Source organism: Onychostoma macrolepis, chromosome 12 (genome assembly GCF_012432095.1).
Source record: "Onychostoma macrolepis isolate SWU-2019 chromosome 12, ASM1243209v1, whole genome shotgun sequence".
Lineage (NCBI taxonomy): Eukaryota > Metazoa > Chordata > Actinopteri > Cypriniformes > Cyprinidae > Onychostoma > Onychostoma macrolepis.
The window spans coordinates 9627335-9648225 of NC_081166.1; the positions used below are offsets into that span (position 1 = coordinate 9627335).

A 20891-nucleotide genomic window follows, 5' to 3' on the forward strand; every position below is an offset into this window, starting at 1 on the left:
TTTAATTTTTACTGGTCAGACACATAACCATACACAGTACAACATGCAGTGAAATACTTTCATGACTTTCCAAACAAAAAATAAAATAAAACTAACATAAAAATTAACATAACATAATAAATAAAAATAAATCTGGAAGTTTACATCAATCAAAAGTAGATTTATGTTAACTATTATAAAATAACAAACTGAACCTCATTGTAAAGTATTTCATACAGCCATACATACCCTTTCTGAACAGACCCATTATCTTTTTATGGGTCACAACACAGCAGTTTAGAACCACACCGCCTATGCTATCTTTAGGAATACTGCAAAAACCTATTACCACATATTCTCTTTTACAGTACATCTGTGATGGAATCTGACACTCCAGCAAAAAAAAAAAAAAAAAAACAACAGCAGATTTATTGATTGATTGTTCTGATATGCTTTGATGTATTTTCTGCTACACAACATGCATACTTTGCAGTTAAACCACTGACCTAATTTCTGATAGTAGCACCTTTGAAATGTGAGAGAGTGAACATGAATAAAGTTGTGAGATTGCAGATTAAAAATGCAACTTCAAAGCCTGTAGGTGCAATTTAATTTTTAATATGTTTACAGCCTACTGCAACAGAGCCAAATGTTGCAGCTTTAATTTTTTTTATAATTATTTTTAGGGATGGGGGTGTGTGTTCATACATCCCTATTCCATTACATCTGGAAGGCTGACAAATTTAGATAGTTGCAATCATTTCAGAAGATACAATATAAAAGATGTGTGTACAGTACATACGGTATATTTAAAAAACTATATATCCTGTGATATTTAACCTAATAACATGATAATAACACCATAGATTGTGGTAAAGACACAGACCTAGCTTAAAATCATTATATAGAGCTATTGGCTCATCTTTTCCGAACCCCAGTCCCTATCAGAGGACGAATGTGGGCGAGGTATGCCAGTGCCTCAGCACGGCTGTGCTAACAAAATCACCTTTATCCACATAGACAGGTGACAGCGTCAGCAGTTGGGCTGCCAGTGGAACAGGCTGTGTCTGCAAGCCACGCTGTGCCAATGAGTCCAGAGCTATATGTAGGAATGTATGTCTGAGTGTGTGGAAACGTGTGCACATTTTCCACAGTTTAAAGGCATATGAGCATATTTATGAATTTTTAATCATACTAAAAGGCTGTATGCATTTGTTTTTACTGTTAGTGCCTCTAAGAGTGCACTTTCAAGTCATCATGAAAACTGATTGCATTTTTTAAGGATGCACAATCCTAATAAGCAGATATAAGCTAATAACTTAGCCAATTTTAAAATGTTATACTATATATATATAAATATAAATTAAAAAGAAAACCTTAAAAACTAAACTCAATCAGTGTAAAAATGCAACAACTAAATTTAGGTATCACAACATTATAATGTGCATTACCAATAATCTTGAGATTTGCTCATTTAAGTCAATTATTAAAGAATTAGTGTTTAAAGATTAACTTTAAGGGAGCGTTAGATGAGAGCAAAGGTAATCTAATATGTTAAAAAAGGAGAAAACACAATTAAATATCCAATACTGGCCAAAACGATAAATAAATAAGAAAATCTGTAATATCAGCTGATAATACAAGTCCATTATATCATGCATTCCTAATATGTACTTTCTAAACATGTTCCTGGTCTTATTGTAAAATATAATTGAAATGAAATATAATACAATATAAAATAAAAATGTAATAAAATAAATAAATAAAATAAAATAAACTAATGCCATGTAAGCAATGTTAACCAATTGCAAAAGAGGTTTTGTTTTAAGGAAATTCACATTCAGTCTGGCTCTATACTCTGGCATTGCCCACCATTCAAAATCAAGTCCCATCCATGTTTTCCTCCTTGAATACCTTGTTTGACTCTAAATATGTCACATTACAAAAACAAAATGAGTTTTAAACAGCAATTCACATTGGCTTTAAAGTCTGAGCTTAGCAAATTACGAGTGCAAGGCTGAGGGAAACTCCACCATATGGCCACAAGTGTGTCCACTTTAGCTCTACCCCTACTCTTAGCCACACATCTGGACAGCCTTCGCCTTTAATTGCCACTAATGTCTGAACACGACATGCGACAGGAAAGAATTAACCAAAGACAAGACCGCTGACCTGGGGTTATACAGAGGGACAGACATGAAAAAAGGGAAGTATTTCAAACTAAGGTGAGCAGGATGCTTTTAAAATATAATCTATTAAAAAACCTGTGTATCTGGAATCAGTGTAAGAGAACAAGAATGTAAGCAAACAAACACTACATCAACTTTCTACAGGTAGCAAACACAAGCTTGATGACAGAAGGACTTTGTAGCAAAGTGTTTTGAAGAGACGCACATTTCTGGAGCAGCATGCCCTGAAGGACCCTCAAGGAGTGACAGAGAAAATACCGAAAGATCTAGTGAGTGAACAAACATATCTTTTCATGAGTTGTGTCAGTGTTTTCATGCACTAGATGGCATATTCAGCAAACAAATGATAACAGGCAAAACACAGCAAACTCACTTTGTGGGCTAGCAATCAAAGAGAGGCAATTTACAGGGAGAAGATCGGCTGAGGCAGGAAGGATAAAAATTCTCAAGAACAAGTTGAGTTCAATCTCCGCCGGCACAGGTATGTAATCTATGTAGTGAATGACAGGTCATACTCCCCCCAACAACAGAGCTGAGATTTACACCCATCCATCCACTTATCAAAAGTGTCATGCAGAAAAATAATCCTCTGACAAAAGAGTGATAGCACACTTGTCCTTCGCCAAAAAAATAGGAAGTATTTAAGTAAAAAAGTACAGCTTTTAAAATAAATCTCTGCTAGGTTAATAAAGTTGTCACATGCTGGATTTTATGAACTCAACGTCAATAAATAAATAAATATATAAAACATCACTCATGGGCATTTCACCCAATATGTTTACTTTATTACCCTTCTCAACAAACAGGGAGACAATATGTAGCAATCAAGCCTCTCGTCTGATTGGTCGATGCTGTTCTGAGACCCAACTATCCCCTTAAATGCCACATTCCCATGGCTACCTCGTCCAGAATGGCTTTGAGCTCGCTGAACTGCAGCGGTTCTGATGGATTTCACTTTAACAGCCTTTAGAAACAGGCTGACAGGTCTGAGAAAGATGAATAAATGTCATTCACTGAAACTCTTGCGTTGATGCATGGGGGGCATGTGTCGTCGCTCGGCGAAGATGTATGAGAAATACACACTTAACTAAAACTCTTTCCCTAAATCATATGTAAGCTGGCATATGACTCATGTGATACATGTATGGACTGAGAGAGAAAAACTGAGCTGCAATTCAGCCTACTAATAGAATCAATGACTAACAGCTTGCCCTAACCACACACAACGCCACAAAAGCGCTCTTTCATGTTAATCTCAGTTTTGTCCCAACCAACTGTGAATGAGACATGCTTAAGATAAATTATGAGTCATACATGACAAGCGACAAGTTAAAGGACATTTTGACATTCTCTGCGCAAAGTGGAATTTCCTTGATTCTATATTTTGTTCCATATAACTGTATATTAGACATCAAATATTTTCTGATTGACTGTTAGTGTGCATTTTTTTGCTCTCAGTGGTGTCGGGTGGTTAGGGCACAGTGCAATATTAATGTAATGTGCCACCTTTTTGGCCTCTCGGCAAGGAGAAATAAGATGCAAGTAAAAACTGTTTCTAATTATATTGCAAGATATCTGCTATCGAAAGATATTAGAAAAAAACTGTCTATAACAGAGCCACTGAATAATGACTTAACGATTGAAAAAAAAAAATTGTCTCAGATATCGTCTAAGCTGTGTTTTGACAGTCAGATTTTTGATGAAAAATTGTATTTGAAATAAAAATATGAACAAAAATGAGAAAAAAAATACTTAAATGTACCACATTAAAAGAATTGACAATAAAGAACTGATAGTAAGATTTTTAATATATATATATATATATATATATATACTTTTATTCATAAGGATACATTAAGGGCCAGATTTACTAAACAGGGCGAGAGCGCAAAACAGCGCCAATGGGCGTGGAAATTTCTGCGGGCAATTTACTGACAACGCACAGATTAAAAAAACAGAGGCAAAATCTCATTTACATTTTGACCAGCGCAATACACCAAGCGCAGCGCAAATTAGTGTAGTCGCAAACAAGCAGAGCCAATGCTCATCATGTGTGGGTGATCTACTAACGAGTTACAACACAAGCGCAAAATAGTTTAAGACATGCTTTTTTGGGGCGTTACATAATGGTGCAAATACCAGTCATTTCACGAGTGCAAATGTTAGTAAATCGCGTTACATTATTCACTGTAATACTCTCCTCCAAGAAACTTTGCATCTGAAAGGGAAACTCCTACAAATGCATGTTCAATAAGGTCAGGCGCAAAAATAACGTTGTCCATGCCTTTTTAGGGCTAATTCTTCACTGCGCGTCTTTAGTAAATCCTGACAGTGCTATTAGAACATCAAAAGATGGTTTGCGCTGGCACAAGCTGTTAGTAAATCTGGGCCTAAATTGATAAAATTTTAGACATTTCTAAATGCAAAAGATTTGTAGAAAATTCATTTTTGTTAAAGGTGTTCCACACTTTTCAAATAATGATCCAAAACCAATATATAGTAATCTGACACAAAATTAAGGGGCAACACAGCTTATACCCACTGACACATCTTACCCCCCACACAACTGACCAACCTCTTGGTAAGTCCATCACTCATATGCCGGTGGCCTTGGGAGTCCTTCATTTTTTTCCCCTTTTCACTCTCATGGAGTTGCTGTGGCGTCCCTCATGCTGAGTTTGGGAAATGAGCCTCCCTATACCAATTTGTCCTGGCCTTCCAGCCCACTGTCCCTGATAGACCACCTGCCCTGGGCCTCTCATTGCACCCATGCAGGGGGTGGCAGTGCCCTCCATGGGCCCTAACCCCCAAACCCCTCTGCCTTAATGGCCACCGCGTTGCCCTATCGTGCCAGGCAGCCAAGCATGGCTCTGCTCCACCAGACGCCAACACTCTCTTGGAATGCTAATGACCTCCTCCATTCCCATCTTCCGTTCTACTCCAGACACGTAGCCAACCCTTCCCCCACGATCTGTTGTTTCCGTCAAGCACGCATGCAAAGGATGACAGTTTGTAATAAAAGGTTTGTATTACTGGAATGAGTCTACAATACACGTATTCAGGGAAATTATGAGATTCAGACAAACATTTCGAGAGGGTCTTTTCACTGCAAGTGGCTTTTAGCTGGTCGTGCACTTGACTGTCGCACTGCGTGAGTTCAGTAGCTCAAGTGCACTTACAGACACTTCTCTCCACACCCCCCACCCCGCATACTCGGGCTGAATGAGAAACTAGCGTCCCCTTGGGCACATTCATTCCTAGGGTGACTGGAGCAAGTGGAGATTGGAGTCTGTATTTACTTAAAATGAGAACAGATTTAGAATTGGAGGGGAGAAAAACAGGAATTGCAGCCAGTTCCTAACATACTCTATACTAATTCAAGTGGCTCTTGATATTATTCAAAGAGGTTCTTAAATACTGAAGGTGTTTCTGCTATGTGATGAAAGCAGTCATCAAACCCAGTGTTGTCCACTGGACATCTGCTAGCAAGATCCCATAACAAAACGCTAGTCCCTATCCAAGAGTTTCCTAAAGCTTATAGAGAAACAACCAATGCAACTGTGAAATACACTCTTCTTATGTGTGTGAATTAAATTATACTAGTATAAAGGCATGTTTACAGCATCTGAAAATTTATAAACTATGAATGATCAATTATTTAAAGTTATTTATTTGCAATGATATTTAGTGTGCTATTAAGCTGCTACTGATGTTTTACAAGGTGTAAAAGTGGGGGAAAGAGGAAACGTGGTATATAAACATTTTAAATACCTCTGGAAAAAGGCAAGCACAACACTCAAATAGAATGAATTATATAAATAACATAAAAAAATATGCAACATTCCCTCAACAGTTAGTTCTATTGAAGTTCTATACTATGGAAATTAACTTGGAGTTTTCTTGCTTGTGCTTACCAGATCAGAGAAGTCTTGTATTCTTCCGGGAAGTAGACTGGTTGTTCTCCACTGCTATCAGAGACTAGGCTTCAACTGGCAGAATTTCTTCTTGTCTGAACAGGATTCTGAGGAAAATAATGCAGAGATGAAAAAGAACTGTGAGATGCAGAGAATTACTAGATATGCACCGCTATCAAAAAGCACCATGATGCATGCCAAATACTGATGTTGTGTTAAAGCCATAATCAAAACATGAACTCATGCTAAACAGGAGGAATTTTGTGATGCTTTCTCTTCCTGTAACTGTAGTCAGAGCGGTGATAGAGCTTTAGAACCCACCAATGAACAACCCAAGATCATCACAAATCCAGTCATTGGTTAAGTGGACAAAAGACCAATTATTGCTTTGTAACTGCATTTACTGATAATAGTACACAAGAAGAAATATTTTTAGAATTTAAAATAACTTTCTATTTTAATACATTTCAAAATGTCACTTATTCCTGTGATGCCAGAACTATGATACTCAGACAAAAATATAGTTTTCAGTATCACAAGTTCTTTCAGAAATCATTCAAATATGCTGATTTGGCATTCAAGAAACATTGCATATTATCATCAATGTTGAAAACAGTTGTTCTGCTTCATATGTCTGAAGAAACTACGATACTTTTTTTCAGGATACTCTGACGAACAGAATGTTTAAAATAAACAGCATTTATTTGAAACAGAAATCTTTTGCAACATTATGAATCCCTTTACTGTCACATTTGATCAATTTAATGTGTCCTTGCTTAAAAAAGGTGATTATGAATTACAAAAACTTACTGACCCAAAACCTTTGAATGAAGGTGTATAGTAATTTAATGACATATATATCATCAACACATGATATGTGGGGGCGTGGCTTAGTGTGCAGGAAAACAAATGGCAATTATCGTAGTTAATAATTCAATTTCTATGGTAAACACAAAGAGCCATTTTCTATAGCATGCCCATTAACAGAAAGAAAATGATTTTTTTGGAAGAACTTGTTTTCTCTCTCTTTAGATTCCTTGGCAACTTGAAAGAATAAGGAATAAAAAGTTCATTTTAAAAAGTGCATTATATTGATAAAATGTTTTGATGCAAGTAAAATCTCAATTTTTTTTAAACATAATATTTTATTTAATAAATCTACTCCTTAGATATACATTTTTGAAAATATATTGAACAAGCAGGTTTATAAACCTAACCCACAGCATATTTAAATGTATATATAAAACGCATTTGAAAACCAAAAAGTATTTGAGAATTGACTTGGACCCTGCTTCAGAGACTTGCTCATGTCTGCATGTCACTGCACCAAACACAGTCCACCCTCTCTCTACTCCTCTTGAGAGAAAGAGAGAGAGAGAGAGAGAGAGAGAGAGAGCACTCCTGGATGGACACCATGCTGGAGGTCATCGATGATGCTGACGGAGAAAAATATGAGGGTTTTCAAACAGTGTGGCGGCCTGAGGCAGCAGGCAGGCTCGGGTCAGCCCTCTACCTTGCCCAAACAGAACTATTCATTTCATTGCCCTTGTACCAGCATGAATTCAGCACTGAACATTTGTTCTGTGTCTTTTTCGGAGTCTCTCACCTTTCTTTGTACCCCAGGTCTGCGGCGCATTTGAACTGCATCTAACCGAGACTGTTCTCTCTCACCTTAACACACCTTTAACAGTCATTCTCCTGGGACGGTTATTGCTACAGTTGTACAGTCTGTACTCCAGTTCTTTCTCTACCAGTGCTCAAGAAGAATAAAATTTCTCTTGTTAAGCGTCCCACACATCCTCCATTTTTAACAACACCCTACTAGCTGAAAGATATTTTGTGGTTTTTAAATCCAAACTCGTGTGACTGGTTTTCCAATTAACCAAGCTGATGCTGCAGTACCAGCTTGCGAATCTGACCAGTGATTGCACAATGCTTAATTTAATTCCATATTAACTGCATTTTTTTTTCCTGCAAAAAGACAAAAGCTGTAAACAGCTTCCGTTTCACGCAAATCTGTCTTCTCAATCGCTTGATCAAGGTATCTGTTCTCCAAAGTGTTTCAAGAGCCAGCAGCTTTGGGGCAGACAGCTTTGAAGCCCCTGGAAATACAATGCCAGCACTGAGAAAAGCTCCACTTTAGCTCCCTGTGTCCGCCCCTCGTCGCTTTTCTGGCAGCTCGCACAATCCCTCTCCTCGAACATGCCTTCCAAAAATAAGGACAGACGATCTCAGGATTCTTTAATGAACTGTCAAGCGCCTCAGCTCCAGGGTGTACACAAAGATAGGCACCTCAGCAGAGCTCAAACTTACTGTACAGAATAGAGTAAAAGAGAAACCTGCAGAAAAAGGCTTTCACCTGAGTATTTCCAGCTCGGTGTTAGGTGTTCTCTGGTTTATGGCAAAGTAAGCAATCTGAAGTGTTGATTACTGAAATGTTCATTTGCTTGTGCTTTTATGTAGTTGACCTTTATATTGTTTTGCACAATAAAAAATCTGAGGTGACACGATTCACACAACATCCTCAAGGGGCCCACTTCACAACTGTCATTTTGTACAGACAGTCCTCAATGACGTAGTTCTGTATGCGCAAGAAAAAAGGCCAGTGACCTATTTCAGTTTTTGACTGGACATTATTCAGCAGTATTTATAAGGATTTAATCAAAATCACTTTTATTCACCAGAAGGCCTTTAAAATAAGAAAAAAAATTAAAAATAAAATAAAATAAAATAAAATAAAATAAAATAAAATAAAATAAAATAAAATAAAATAAAATAAAATAAAATAAAATAAAATAAAATAAAATAATAAGATGCAGCATCTACCAGAAGACTAACTAAACCACGCTAACAAGCCAAACCCTGACCCATCATGACCTGCCATGTGATCTGGTCACTGTCTCCAAGCATTGGTGTGTCATCGTTTAACACCAGACTATAGTAATTAGTACACATACCCTAACATATCTAATCAATCTTGTACCATCTGGTTTTGATGGACATTACTCTCAAAAATCATAACTTCAAAGAAAAAGAAACCGCAAAGACTTGTAACAAAGCTATCGTAAGAGAAGGTGTTAGTTAAAGACAGGAGCTTGTTTCAACCTGAAGGCTGAACATGCCTGCACACACATCCACACAAAAGATGTTGCCACACAAGAACGCAATGTACAATTACTTTGTGATACAATACCCACACATTAGCATAATAAAGAACAATATGCCAGCTTAGCACAACTCTAATGATAGACCGCTGAAAATAGAGCCTCTCTCGGCTGAGGTACGAGGAAGGGAAACTGCATGTGAACTTGCAGGCAAACAGACAACCATACACGAAGCACGAATCGACAAACTGGTGAAGAAAATTGTCATTATGTTAACCAGTCAATAGTCGCAGGTTATAACAAACCCAAACAACCTTCTGTTTTCTAAGCAACACTGATTTGATTTGCTCTGATATTTTGCCATTTGAAAGTCTGCTATCACGGCAGAAGCAGCTCATCCAGAAAAGGATGTGAGGATTATACACATGTATGTTATTTGTGCTCTGCTGCATTTTCCATGACAGCTCCCTGACATCAGCGCCCATGCGGATGGCTGCAAGCTAGTTTCTAGTGAAGGGGGCACAGTTTTTTATTTTTATTTTTTTTTCCCAAAGCAGCCTTTGTGTCTGCAGCACCCTGACACAGCGTCTACACCGGACACGAGCGGCGCGTCACATCACGTCAAAACAAAACCGCTCCCATTGTAATCAGGTCCCAGTGCATTTTTAGCTGAAGGACTCTCTGTTTCTATTCATACCAGACATTTTATTTTCCCTGTTTGTCTGAGATATAAATATTTAATTTTTAATTAATTGTTAATGCAATTAATTAATTTATATAATATTAAATTATTAACTGTACCAGTCAAAGGTTTGAAATAATTACTTTATTTTTTATGTTTGCAAAAGAAGTCTCTTATTATCAAGGGTGCATTTATTTGATTAAAAAGACAGTGACATTGTGAAATATTATTACAATTTAAAATTGTATTAAATTTCTATTTAAATACTTTTTTTTAAATTTATATTTATTCCTGTGATGGCAAAGCTGAATTCTCTGCAGTTATTACTCCAGTCGTCAGTGTCACATAATCCTTCAGAAATCATTCTAATATGCTGATTTGGTGCTTACTTATTACTGGTACTCAATTATTAATAAAGGGATTTTATAATCAATGTTGAAAACAGTGTTTGCTGCTTTTGTTTGTTTTCTGTGAAAATCATGATATTTTTTTTCCAGGCCTCTTTGAAGAATAGAAATAACTTTATTTATTTGAAATGGAATGTCTTTACTGTCACTTTTTATCAATTTAATGCATCCTTGCTGAATAAAAGTATTTTTTTATTATAAAATTGTTTGTTTTTTGTAATTATAGTATTTTATTTTTATTGTACTTAGTTTAAAACAAAATATTAAGCTGTAAAAAATAAATAAATAGATAGATAAATAAATAAATACATACATACATACATAAACAAACAAACATGAATAATAATACAAGTTTTTTCTTGAGCACCAAATCGGCATATTAGAATGATTTCTGAAGGATTTGGTGACAATGAAAACTATGTCATGACTGCTGAAAAAAGCCAGCTTTGCCTTAACATTAATAAATTACATTTTAAAATATAAAATATATTACAAATGAAATTTTATTTTAACAATATTACTTTTTTACTGTATTTTGGATCAAATAAGCGCAGCCTTGGTGAGGACAAAAATAATATATATATTTCACCACCTAGAAACAAAAAATAACCAGACTGCACTCGACATTCGTGTTTTGTTTCATTCTGTTTCAGAAGGGCAATCAGTTCTGTGCCAGTGCCCTCTGCCTCAGATTGACATGTTCTCCAGTGACTCCTACAGCCACAGCAAACTTTGACCCACTCTCCACTTCCTTCAATCGCAACCCCCCCACCACCATCCCTGGCACCACCTACTAGTGTGCTGCTGGAATCCAGTGAAGTGAGACCATTGTGAAAAATTCATTCCGCAGCTTCTAAAAAGTGCTTTGATTCCTAAACCAGGAGCGCTCGAAGTCCCGCTGTCCTCAAATAACCTACATCTACAAACCAATCTGCACTGAACAGCGATATGCTGAGATTGAGTTAATGACGGTCTCAAATCAATGGAGCCTGCTGATCTGTACAGACAAAAGGAATTAGAGCAGGATAGAAGTGGCTGATGATCTGATATATGTAATAAATTGTTTATATTCCTCCCAAAAAAATAACTTTTTACAGGTACAGTAGATGGTACTAGGGATGGGAATCATAAGGAATTTAATTATCAGTACTTTTAAGGAATAAATATTCAGAAAAATAAAGGAAATTACAATGTCAATAAAATTATATATTTTTGATAAAATGTGTACATCTAAAACATTTTTACAAACTGAGTGTTAACACAGACTTCAGTGACTTTTCGTTTTAAAGGTGGTAACAATAAAAAAAATGCAGTAACATGATTTCATTCATTCAATCACTCTTTTAAAATATTTCAATACTGACCAAACTAATTATCTTAAAACATGACCAAAACAACAGGCAGTAACTGTAAAAAGAAAGGTGTGCTGAATGTTTTTTTTTTTTGCATTGTTACTGCAACATTTTTTGTTGAACACCTAAAATGAAATTTTAGAGTTTAAACTAGGATGGATTGACTATTCAGTGTCAGTTTTTGATTATTTTTGTGCACAACAACTTTTGAAATGTTAAATGGTGCTTTTAGTTAGCTGTGACAATATATGCCTTCAGTAGGATGTCCCATTTATTTTGAAACTATGTTTCTTAGCGCCAAGAATAAATAAATGTAAAATACATAAAAAATATAAAAAGTAATAAAATGCATAAATGTATCAATTAAATATTATAAATACAGTTTTAAAAAATACAAAAACTAAAAATTCAAACTCACATTCTGGGTCGTTTATTCAAAAATCAGTTGGACTACACAGTTCATGCTGTATTTGTTTGATTCACAAAAAGATCCAGATCATGTTAGTCACTTGTCCAGGAAATGAACTACACTGGCCATGTTACTGTATGCATTTTTGATTCACTAAAAATCAAGTATTTCATGAAGAACCTTTCCATTCCACAAAAGGTTCTTTAGAGTGTAAAATATGTGACCCTGGACCACAAAACCAGTCTTAAGTCGCTGGGGTATATTTGTAGCAATAGCCAACAATACATTGTATGGATCAAAATTATCGATTTTTCTTTTATGCCAAAAATCATTAGGATATTAAGTAAAGATCATGTTCCATGAAGATATTTTGTAAATTTAATACCGTAAATATATCAAAACCTTTTTTTTTTTTTTTGATATAGTAATATGCATTGCTAAGAACTTCATTTGGACAACTTTAAACACCCTTTGTGTTTGTTTGGTAATCTGAATTGCACTGGTTGCAGTATATCTTTCTGTTTTAGCAAAACGAACTATCACACAAGAGCCATTCGTTCAAGGATTCCAACTACGACATCATGAAAATCACTCGTTTCCGGTTTTCTGTTCCCAACACTAGATGGCAGTCATTGTGGCAAACAGCTGGATTACTCATCATATAAACATTGGTTTTCAGGCTCTAGATTGTTTTAGAACATTAGCCATGCATTACACAGGGATCCCAGCCTGATAGACTCTGTCTTTCTTTCTCATTAAACGAGTCGAGAAGATTCAATTAAGAATATGTCAAGGGGCCTGAGGTGCTTCATATATATAGCTTAACTCCAGTTGGAAAACAACTCCTCGCCTGTTTTCCTGGTTTGGTTTAAACTCAAATCTCAGAGGACATGCTAAACTGCACCAACAGTGACTACACTGTGGGAAAAAAAACGCACGTAGAAGCCGAGGGTCCCCAGAAACCCTCTTGTGCATGTATAAAGGATTTAAAGAGAATAAAATGCAGCTAATTAAAATAGTGTTTCCGTGAGATGTTAATGAGGTTTTTGTTACACTTGGGTGGACGTCCTTACATGATGTAGTTCTAATCCCACTGAGTCAGTGCTCTTTGTCCTTGCATAGCTGGCAGCTATAATCCGCAAAAAACTCAGTCAAACATAATTACCGAGCAGTCACATCTGCACATTCGGAAAGTCACCGCATTACTCATCATCAACATCGGCCCTTTTATTCCAATCTTTGTCATAAAAAAAACACCTAACCGTGCGCAGCGTCTTCCCTCAGTTTGTGTCTCTCTCATGACTGCGTTCTCATTGCCGACGTCTGGCTCATTTCAAATGAAGCATGTTGCGGTAATGAGCCCATGATGATATCAGCCGTCATGTGTAACCACACATCAGAATGTCAGCAGTTCTGCTGCGGGCTGAAGGTGAGGGGAGCAATAACGACGTGTTTTTTCGTAAGGCTGCCGCCCTCTCTCTGGCGCATTTGGGCCCTGTGCGCACAGGCCTTGAGGGAAAGCTCCGGACGAGGGCTACAGGATTGCGCTTTCTCCCCAGCAGATTGTGTGTTTGTGCTACTACGTTAACGGACGATGTTCAATGCGCACGTGTGACCTGCTTTACGAGCTTGCTTAAAAAGTGTTGCGCAAACAAAAGACAAAGAGCATTTAAGGCCACAGGTAAAGTAAACACATCCCAAACAAGGTGGTCAGTTTCTCAGGGGGGCATAGGAACACATGCCTCAATTAGGTCAAAACGAAGAGGTGTCTCCTCTCCGCGGGCCGCTCGATCACAGCCGTAACGAGGTAGGTTAAAGAATACCGCCTACAGGCTTCTTTCTTCCCAGGCTTAAAGCTGCATGTGTGTGTGAATACAGTCTGTTCTATCAAGAATGCAAACAGTTTTTTTTCCCCGTTACTGAGCCAATTACGGAGATAAAGTGGACTCTCAGGAATGCGAGTGCTCTCGTTTCTAACATCTTTAGACCTGAATTCGACACGACGCACAGTGAACCTGACACAATGCACCTGATTTGTCAAAAACACAATTCAAAGGCAGTGTGGGAGACCAAAAGTACCTTATACAATCAGATCGACCCATTTTCGGAGAGTTACACAAAGTACTGAGGTCCTATATTAGAAGGATACCATGTACGAACTTAAGAGGCAGAAGCTCTACAGTGCTACTGTCTGAAATCATTTTCTTTTCAGTGACTCTAAAGGGTCTTATTTGTTTAATCCTTTAAAGGCCAAGAAAAAATGGCTTGGAATCTATGCCTAGTGTTGTATGAAGTTAAAAATTGTAAAAGGAAAGAAAGTGCGGTCAAATACTATGAAGTGACACAGCAATAAATATGTTTTTGGAGTCTGGTCCAAAACATGTTTATTTCTTATTTACACACAATGATATTTGTATGAAATATATAATTTATTTATTAAATACTATATATTTCTTACGAATATTATTATCTGTAAATAAGAAATATGTGTAAATAAGAAATTATTTTGGACCAGACTTTGATATATGCATTATATATATATATATATATATATATATATATATATATATATATATATATTAGTGCTGTCAAACGATCGCGATTAATTGCATTTTGTGTATGCTGTGTATATGAATTATGTATATATAAATACTAACACATGCACGTATATATTTAAGAAAAATAATTATAAAATTTTTATTTATTTATTTTCATATTTATAAATAAAACACTGATTATTTTTGTTATGGCTGATGACTGATACAGTCAGCGCTATATCAATTTTCTACACTATTTGTCTAAATAAATTAAAAATACAATACTAAAAAAACAAACCAAAAATCATTTTAAATCCTAAAAGTCAAAAATTGTATGTTTTTAAGTCAAAAACATTATAAAAGTATGAAATATTTATATTCATTTTGAGCTTTGCAGGGTTATTATATTTGCAATTATTATACTAATTATTATATAGTTTTGTTTTGTTTTACCTAAAACTATATATATATATATATATATATATATATATATATTTCAACTTGATGCACTAAAATAACTAAAACTAAAATAAAAATTAATTAAACAACACAGACATAAAATAATTAATAATCGCAATGACTGTTAGATGACAGCAAAAGTCATTTTCAGTAGCAAAATACAAATATCTTAATGTCAGATGATAACCAAAATGATACCAATACACTGTGCACACCTTTTTTCAAATAGGACAACAGGAAGATCTAGTCATCAAACAAATGCAAGAGGCATCTAAGATGTCTATTTTCGTCCTCACAAAGGCATGATCTGTGCTCACGGTTGTTTATTTGAGGCTAAAATCAGCTGAGATGTGCAGAACTATTCATGTAATGTTCTCAGCTGGATTTCCTATCGATGGGCTAAGTGTTGGCCCCAGCGGTGGCTACGCAGAAGAGTGTAGTGTGAACATGCAGTGGTGTGGGGCAGTGGCAACACACACCCCGCCTATCCGGCTCCAGAGTGCGGCCATCAGCAGGGTCTCCGGGTTGATTGGCCATGGCACTTCCTGAGTGCCAGGCAGAGAAGGATGTGACAGTGTGAAGGGACGCACTCTGGGGAGGGGTGAGTGAGACAGAGCTACTAAATAAAGTCACAGGTCTCTGCACTGCCCAAACCACTGCATGAAAACAAGACAAATGGTGTGTGTGCGCATCCTAAATTGACCCTATATTTCACAGATAAATGCAAAATGTGCCAAAAAAATGAGAAACATTTAAACAAGTTCTGCAAAAAGCACAGCACTGGTTCTACAATATAGTATACCAATTCTAATATTTTACATACTCAAATAAATACACACACAAACAAACATACTTACATACATACAAATACTACATTTTTCAACAGTTTTTACAAAAGATTTCTATTTTGAATAAATGCTGTACTTTTTAACTTTTTCCAACACTGATAATAAATCAGCATATTAGAATGATTTCTGATGGATCATGTGACACTGAAGACTGGAGTACAGGCTGATTAAAATTCAGCTTTGCATCACAGGAATAAATATTTTTAAGTATATAAAAATAGAAAAATATTATTTTAAATTGCTATATTATTTCACAGTATTACTGTTTTTCTGTATTTTTGATCAAATAAATGTAGCCTTGATGAGCATAAAAAACGTCTTTAATAAATATACATATTTAGGCATGTTAAATTTAACTGAAAACTAAAAAAAAATGGATGATAATAATTAATAATTATAATAATAAATCTGCAGGTACATGGCACTGAAATCGACCTAGTCTTTTCAATGGTTCTGCGCTCGCTATTAACAATGGCTCATGAATGAGACTATTTCAATGAAAGATTAAGCACTTTTACTGGAAATTGACCTTGAGCCTGGAAATCAAAGACTGCATCTTCAAAGACGATGCATTCAAAGGACGCTTGCTGTGTATATGTGCGTGTACGTGCACCATTCTATGCTCCAGGTTGGTGTGTGCAGGTGTGGAGAGAGCGGACAGTGGATCTGTTTGGTTTTGCACTGTTTATTATTGTCTTCAGCTCACTTGACTCTTGACAGAGACAGAGTGAGATGAGCAGAAAGGGGAGGGTCATTAATCATGGGATGGAGGTTGGGTTCTGAGCCAGACTCGTCCATAGCATTGGTTTCTTGCCTCTTTTGTCTTCTGTACTGAATGAAGGAGAGGGAACACGAGGGAACTCTGGATGATCAGTCAACATGCTCTCATGCTTCTACTGATCACAGAGCACTCAGACGGAAAACAACACAAAGAACAAGAAACATGAGCCTCTCACAGATCTCTATGGTCCTGTTTACACCTGGTATTAACATCTCGAGTGATCCAATCACAAGCGGTCAGGTGAGATAGATTACACAGGCATCTCAAACGCTTCTCCGGTGACCATCTGTGTAAAATCCCATCAAACAACATCCATTTTTCTAAGCACATACATTGTTTTCTGTCAGTCAATAGATGGTGAAGATAGAGATGTTTCGCTTAAGTGATTTTGTTATGTTGCAAGAGCAGATGATCATTCACGGTTGTCTGGAATGCATCATAATGCATTATTTAAAAAAATATTTCTTATTTTATTTCAATTATTTTTTTATGAATACTACTATATTATTAATAAACATTAAGCTTGATTAATCAAAGCTGTAAAAATAGTTTGACTTGATTTATTATGAACAATCCTTAACTATGAACAATAATATATGTATAAATTAACACTAACCTTGATTAATAAAAACAGGAAAAAAGTTTTATTTGTTATCAACAAACATGAATTAACTTTGAACAATATTATTTTTATAAATTACCATTAACTTTGATCGATGAAAGCTGTAATTTTTTTCCGCATTTATTATCAAAAAATATTACCTATAAACAATTACCACTAACCTTCATTGATCAAAGTTGGAGAAATCATTTGTATTTATTATCAACAAATATTTACTAAAAGTAATAAAATAATTTATAAATAACATTAACCTTGATTAATCAAAGCTAGAAAACAAAAGTTTATTTTATTTATTAATAACAAACAGGAATTAACTAGAAACAACTGTATATTTATCAATTACCATTAACGTTAATAAAACTTGTAAAAATGTTATCATTTTATTTATGAATAACAAACATGAATTAAATATAAACATTCATTTTATAAATATAAATAATTTATTAATGAACATTAACCTTGATTAATAACAGCTGTATAAATAAATAAAGTTGCTCGCTGTTAGTTCATGATACCTAATGCACAAATAATGCCATCCAATCATAAGACACAGGAGACCCCATTTACTCCAGTATTTACTGTAGCAATCTGAGACGCATGTTAATACCAGGTGTAAACAAGAACACCGTTGTGCATGTTTCCACCAGTACTTGCACTCTTGAGATTGTGGTGCCATTGCACAAGTGCGTAATACCTTCAAAACCAGTTAGAACATCATGCTCGCATCAGAGAAGGAAACACGGCTGTGTTGGATGCCAGTGGTACCCAGATGTGGGGCCTGCAGCTGCTGGCTAATTAACTCTTCTCCTCTGCACACCTGTATGGAGGAAAGTCTGTCCTGACAGCCACTGTTGGGCCTCGCTGGGTCTAAACATGCAATTGCACAGCAGATGTTGTCGCATTTCACACTTTGTTGAACAAATATTTCACAGCTTTGAAAAAAGGCGTGGGACGGGTGGCCAACATCGGGCGGAGAATAACTGCTACCTGTAGCCTACTGTTCACACAGATGGCTGAAGTCACAATTTTACAACCCACTCGTGTAATTCAAATCACACTTTGACAAGAATTATTACTGTAAATGTCAATGAGACATCTTTTAAGACGCATCTTTTAATTGTGCGATTTAGAAATGCACATGGCCTACTTGCCATTTCTTGCGGATTAACGTTGTCTTCAAAAATCTTTAATGATGTGGTAATCAATTAATTTCTCAAAATAAACAGCAGAAACTGCCAGTGGTGGTAGGTTGCACATAGCTGAATGGTTTGTTTACTTCCAAGTTCTGTTTTCATGATGCTGATTTTTAATACGCAGGGGAAAAAAAAAAAATAGCATACAGAAAGTATTTTAATTATGGTGCTTGGGGTGGGAGAGAATGACATGCATAATTTCTCATAATCTCCAGTGTTGTGTATAGAAATATGTATTTTTTTAATAAAAAAGTCAAGAAAGGAAAGAAATTACGCCGTTTTCCTATACAAATTGACTTTCCTTATTAACTCCTTTATCATTTTCCTCTATGAGGCGAGGATGTAGGGATTGTAATAATATCTAGTTTAATATATTCAGCTGAAAGATGGTGCTCAGGGGCCTGTGCAGGGAGCTCATTCTCTGCATGGGTGCTATTTAACAGGGCCAAACTCAGTATGTATGCTGTGGACCAATATGCCATCCTGTGTGTCAGCAGTTTGGAGTCTCACAGGGTTCCTGATTGTCAGAGAAAAAGAATGGAAGACACTGGCCTGGCAAAACCGAGGGGGGGATATACAAAAAAAATGTCCGCTGATAGCACTGTTTATCAATACACATTTTGTGGGTCGCTTCTCAGTGCAATGCAGATGATGCAGCAGACTCGCGCAATCTGCTGTACTTTACTGAGACAATATCGGCTCTTTAAAATGCCAAAAATGTGCTCGACTACATTGTGTTTCTGTATATGTGCCCGTTTATAATACTCTTCTCTGTTATGTGCGCATCATTTGATGAATTGCTGCTGTCATAATCAATAGAAAATGCATAGAAACATCCTTGCGCTATTACTGCCAGTGTAAGTTTTTTAAAATCACTATGACAATTTTTTCAATACTTTTAACAATTTTCCTAAACTCTTAACACAGTTAGCACAACATCCGTCTGTGTGGTCTATACAATTAACACATTTCTTGTTGCCTTGACACAAAATGCATACAGTTAACACAAATTTAAAATACTTGAACTTCTTTTAAACACAAGCTCAACCAAGACCAAAACAATGTAATTTTACTGCCAAATTTTCAAATGCTTTCACATTGTATGTCATAACAGATAACATCATGTTCTAAAACTAACTTATAGGCTAAAGTCAAAGTGAGCAGCTGTTCATATTGTGAATTGAAACACAAATATGTCCTCTGTATTTTATTCTATATTGCTAATGAGAAACAGGTGATTGAAATATATAAATTACAGCTGATTTCCATCTAGGAAACACACTCGGGTGTTGAGGTTCTTTCAGTCTAATGACCATATGATATACAGCAAAAGAAGACCTCTTTGGGCCGATCTTGTGTGGAAAAGTGCGCTCCTGCTTAAATGTAATTTTTGAGCCCGGTCTCATGAAAGTGTGTATAAATAGTATGCCAAATAAAAACGAAAACTCGAGGTACTGATAAGTAAAAATGGACTTTGGCATATATATGATACAAACATGTTTGGCGTGCATATAAAACGCAGTTTTCACGTGCATATAATACGTATCTACCCCACAATCTTAATAATCCTACCCATTGTGTAGCATATACACGCCAAAGTCCGTTTTTGCGTATCAATACCGCGAGTTTTCATTTTTATTTGGCGTACTATTTATACGCACTTTCATGAGATCGGGTTGGATATTTTAGAAGATCTGCACCAAAGACTGGTGCCAGAGAAAGGGGACAGGTGGGAGACCACTTGCCAATATGTGTGATCACATGGAACAATGTGGCATTCCACCATTCCCAGTGCAGTCAGAGCCTGGTTTGACACCCATTCGAGAATGATGTCTCCTTTCCTTGCCCCTTACTCTCCTTTCCTCAACCCCATTGAGGAGTTTTTCTGAGCCTGGAGATGGAAGGTTTTTGACCATCGTCCACAGGGTCAAATGTCCCTCCAGGATGCAATGGATGCTAAATGCCAAGACATCACAGCTGAACAATACCAGGAAGGATAAGGCATACCAAAACATTCTTCCCAAGAAGCCTTGCAGAGAAGATATCAGGTGTGATATGGATAAGAACATGTGGCCAAATGCAGAAGACCTACAGTTTTTTTTGTTTGTTTGTATATTTTGTATTTTCACATAATAAATGACAGCTATATTGCATATTTTTGTTTTCCTTCATTCTTGTTTTCTTTCTTGTTGCATTCTTGTTTTCTTTCTTGTCTTTCTAATGTCCTGTTGCAAATAAAGCCTTTACTGCAGCAATTCTGTCTCTGTCTTTTCCCCCTTTCTGCAGCAAAATAAACAAAATACATGCATTTACTAAACCCAACAAAACTAAAATTGTAGAGAGGCTTCAAAAGAAACTGTAGTGTAAAACACAATCTATGATCGATGCAATATACTTGTCTATTAAGGTCAGACC

The 20891-nt window shown here is 36.1% G+C and overlaps 1 protein-coding gene across 10 annotated transcripts in view; it reads right to left on the minus strand.

Moving 5' to 3' along the window:
* Positions 1-20891, minus strand: part of rbfox3a (RNA binding fox-1 homolog 3a) — a 450519-nt gene that overhangs the window by 340770 nt on the left and 88858 nt on the right. For all 10 annotated transcript variants that reach the window (XM_058792719.1, XM_058792718.1, XM_058792712.1 and 7 more), the window contains exon 2: positions 6083-6189. The gene's annotated coding sequence lies outside the window, so the exon portion shown is untranslated. The remainder of the gene's footprint in view (positions 1-6082; positions 6190-20891) is intronic.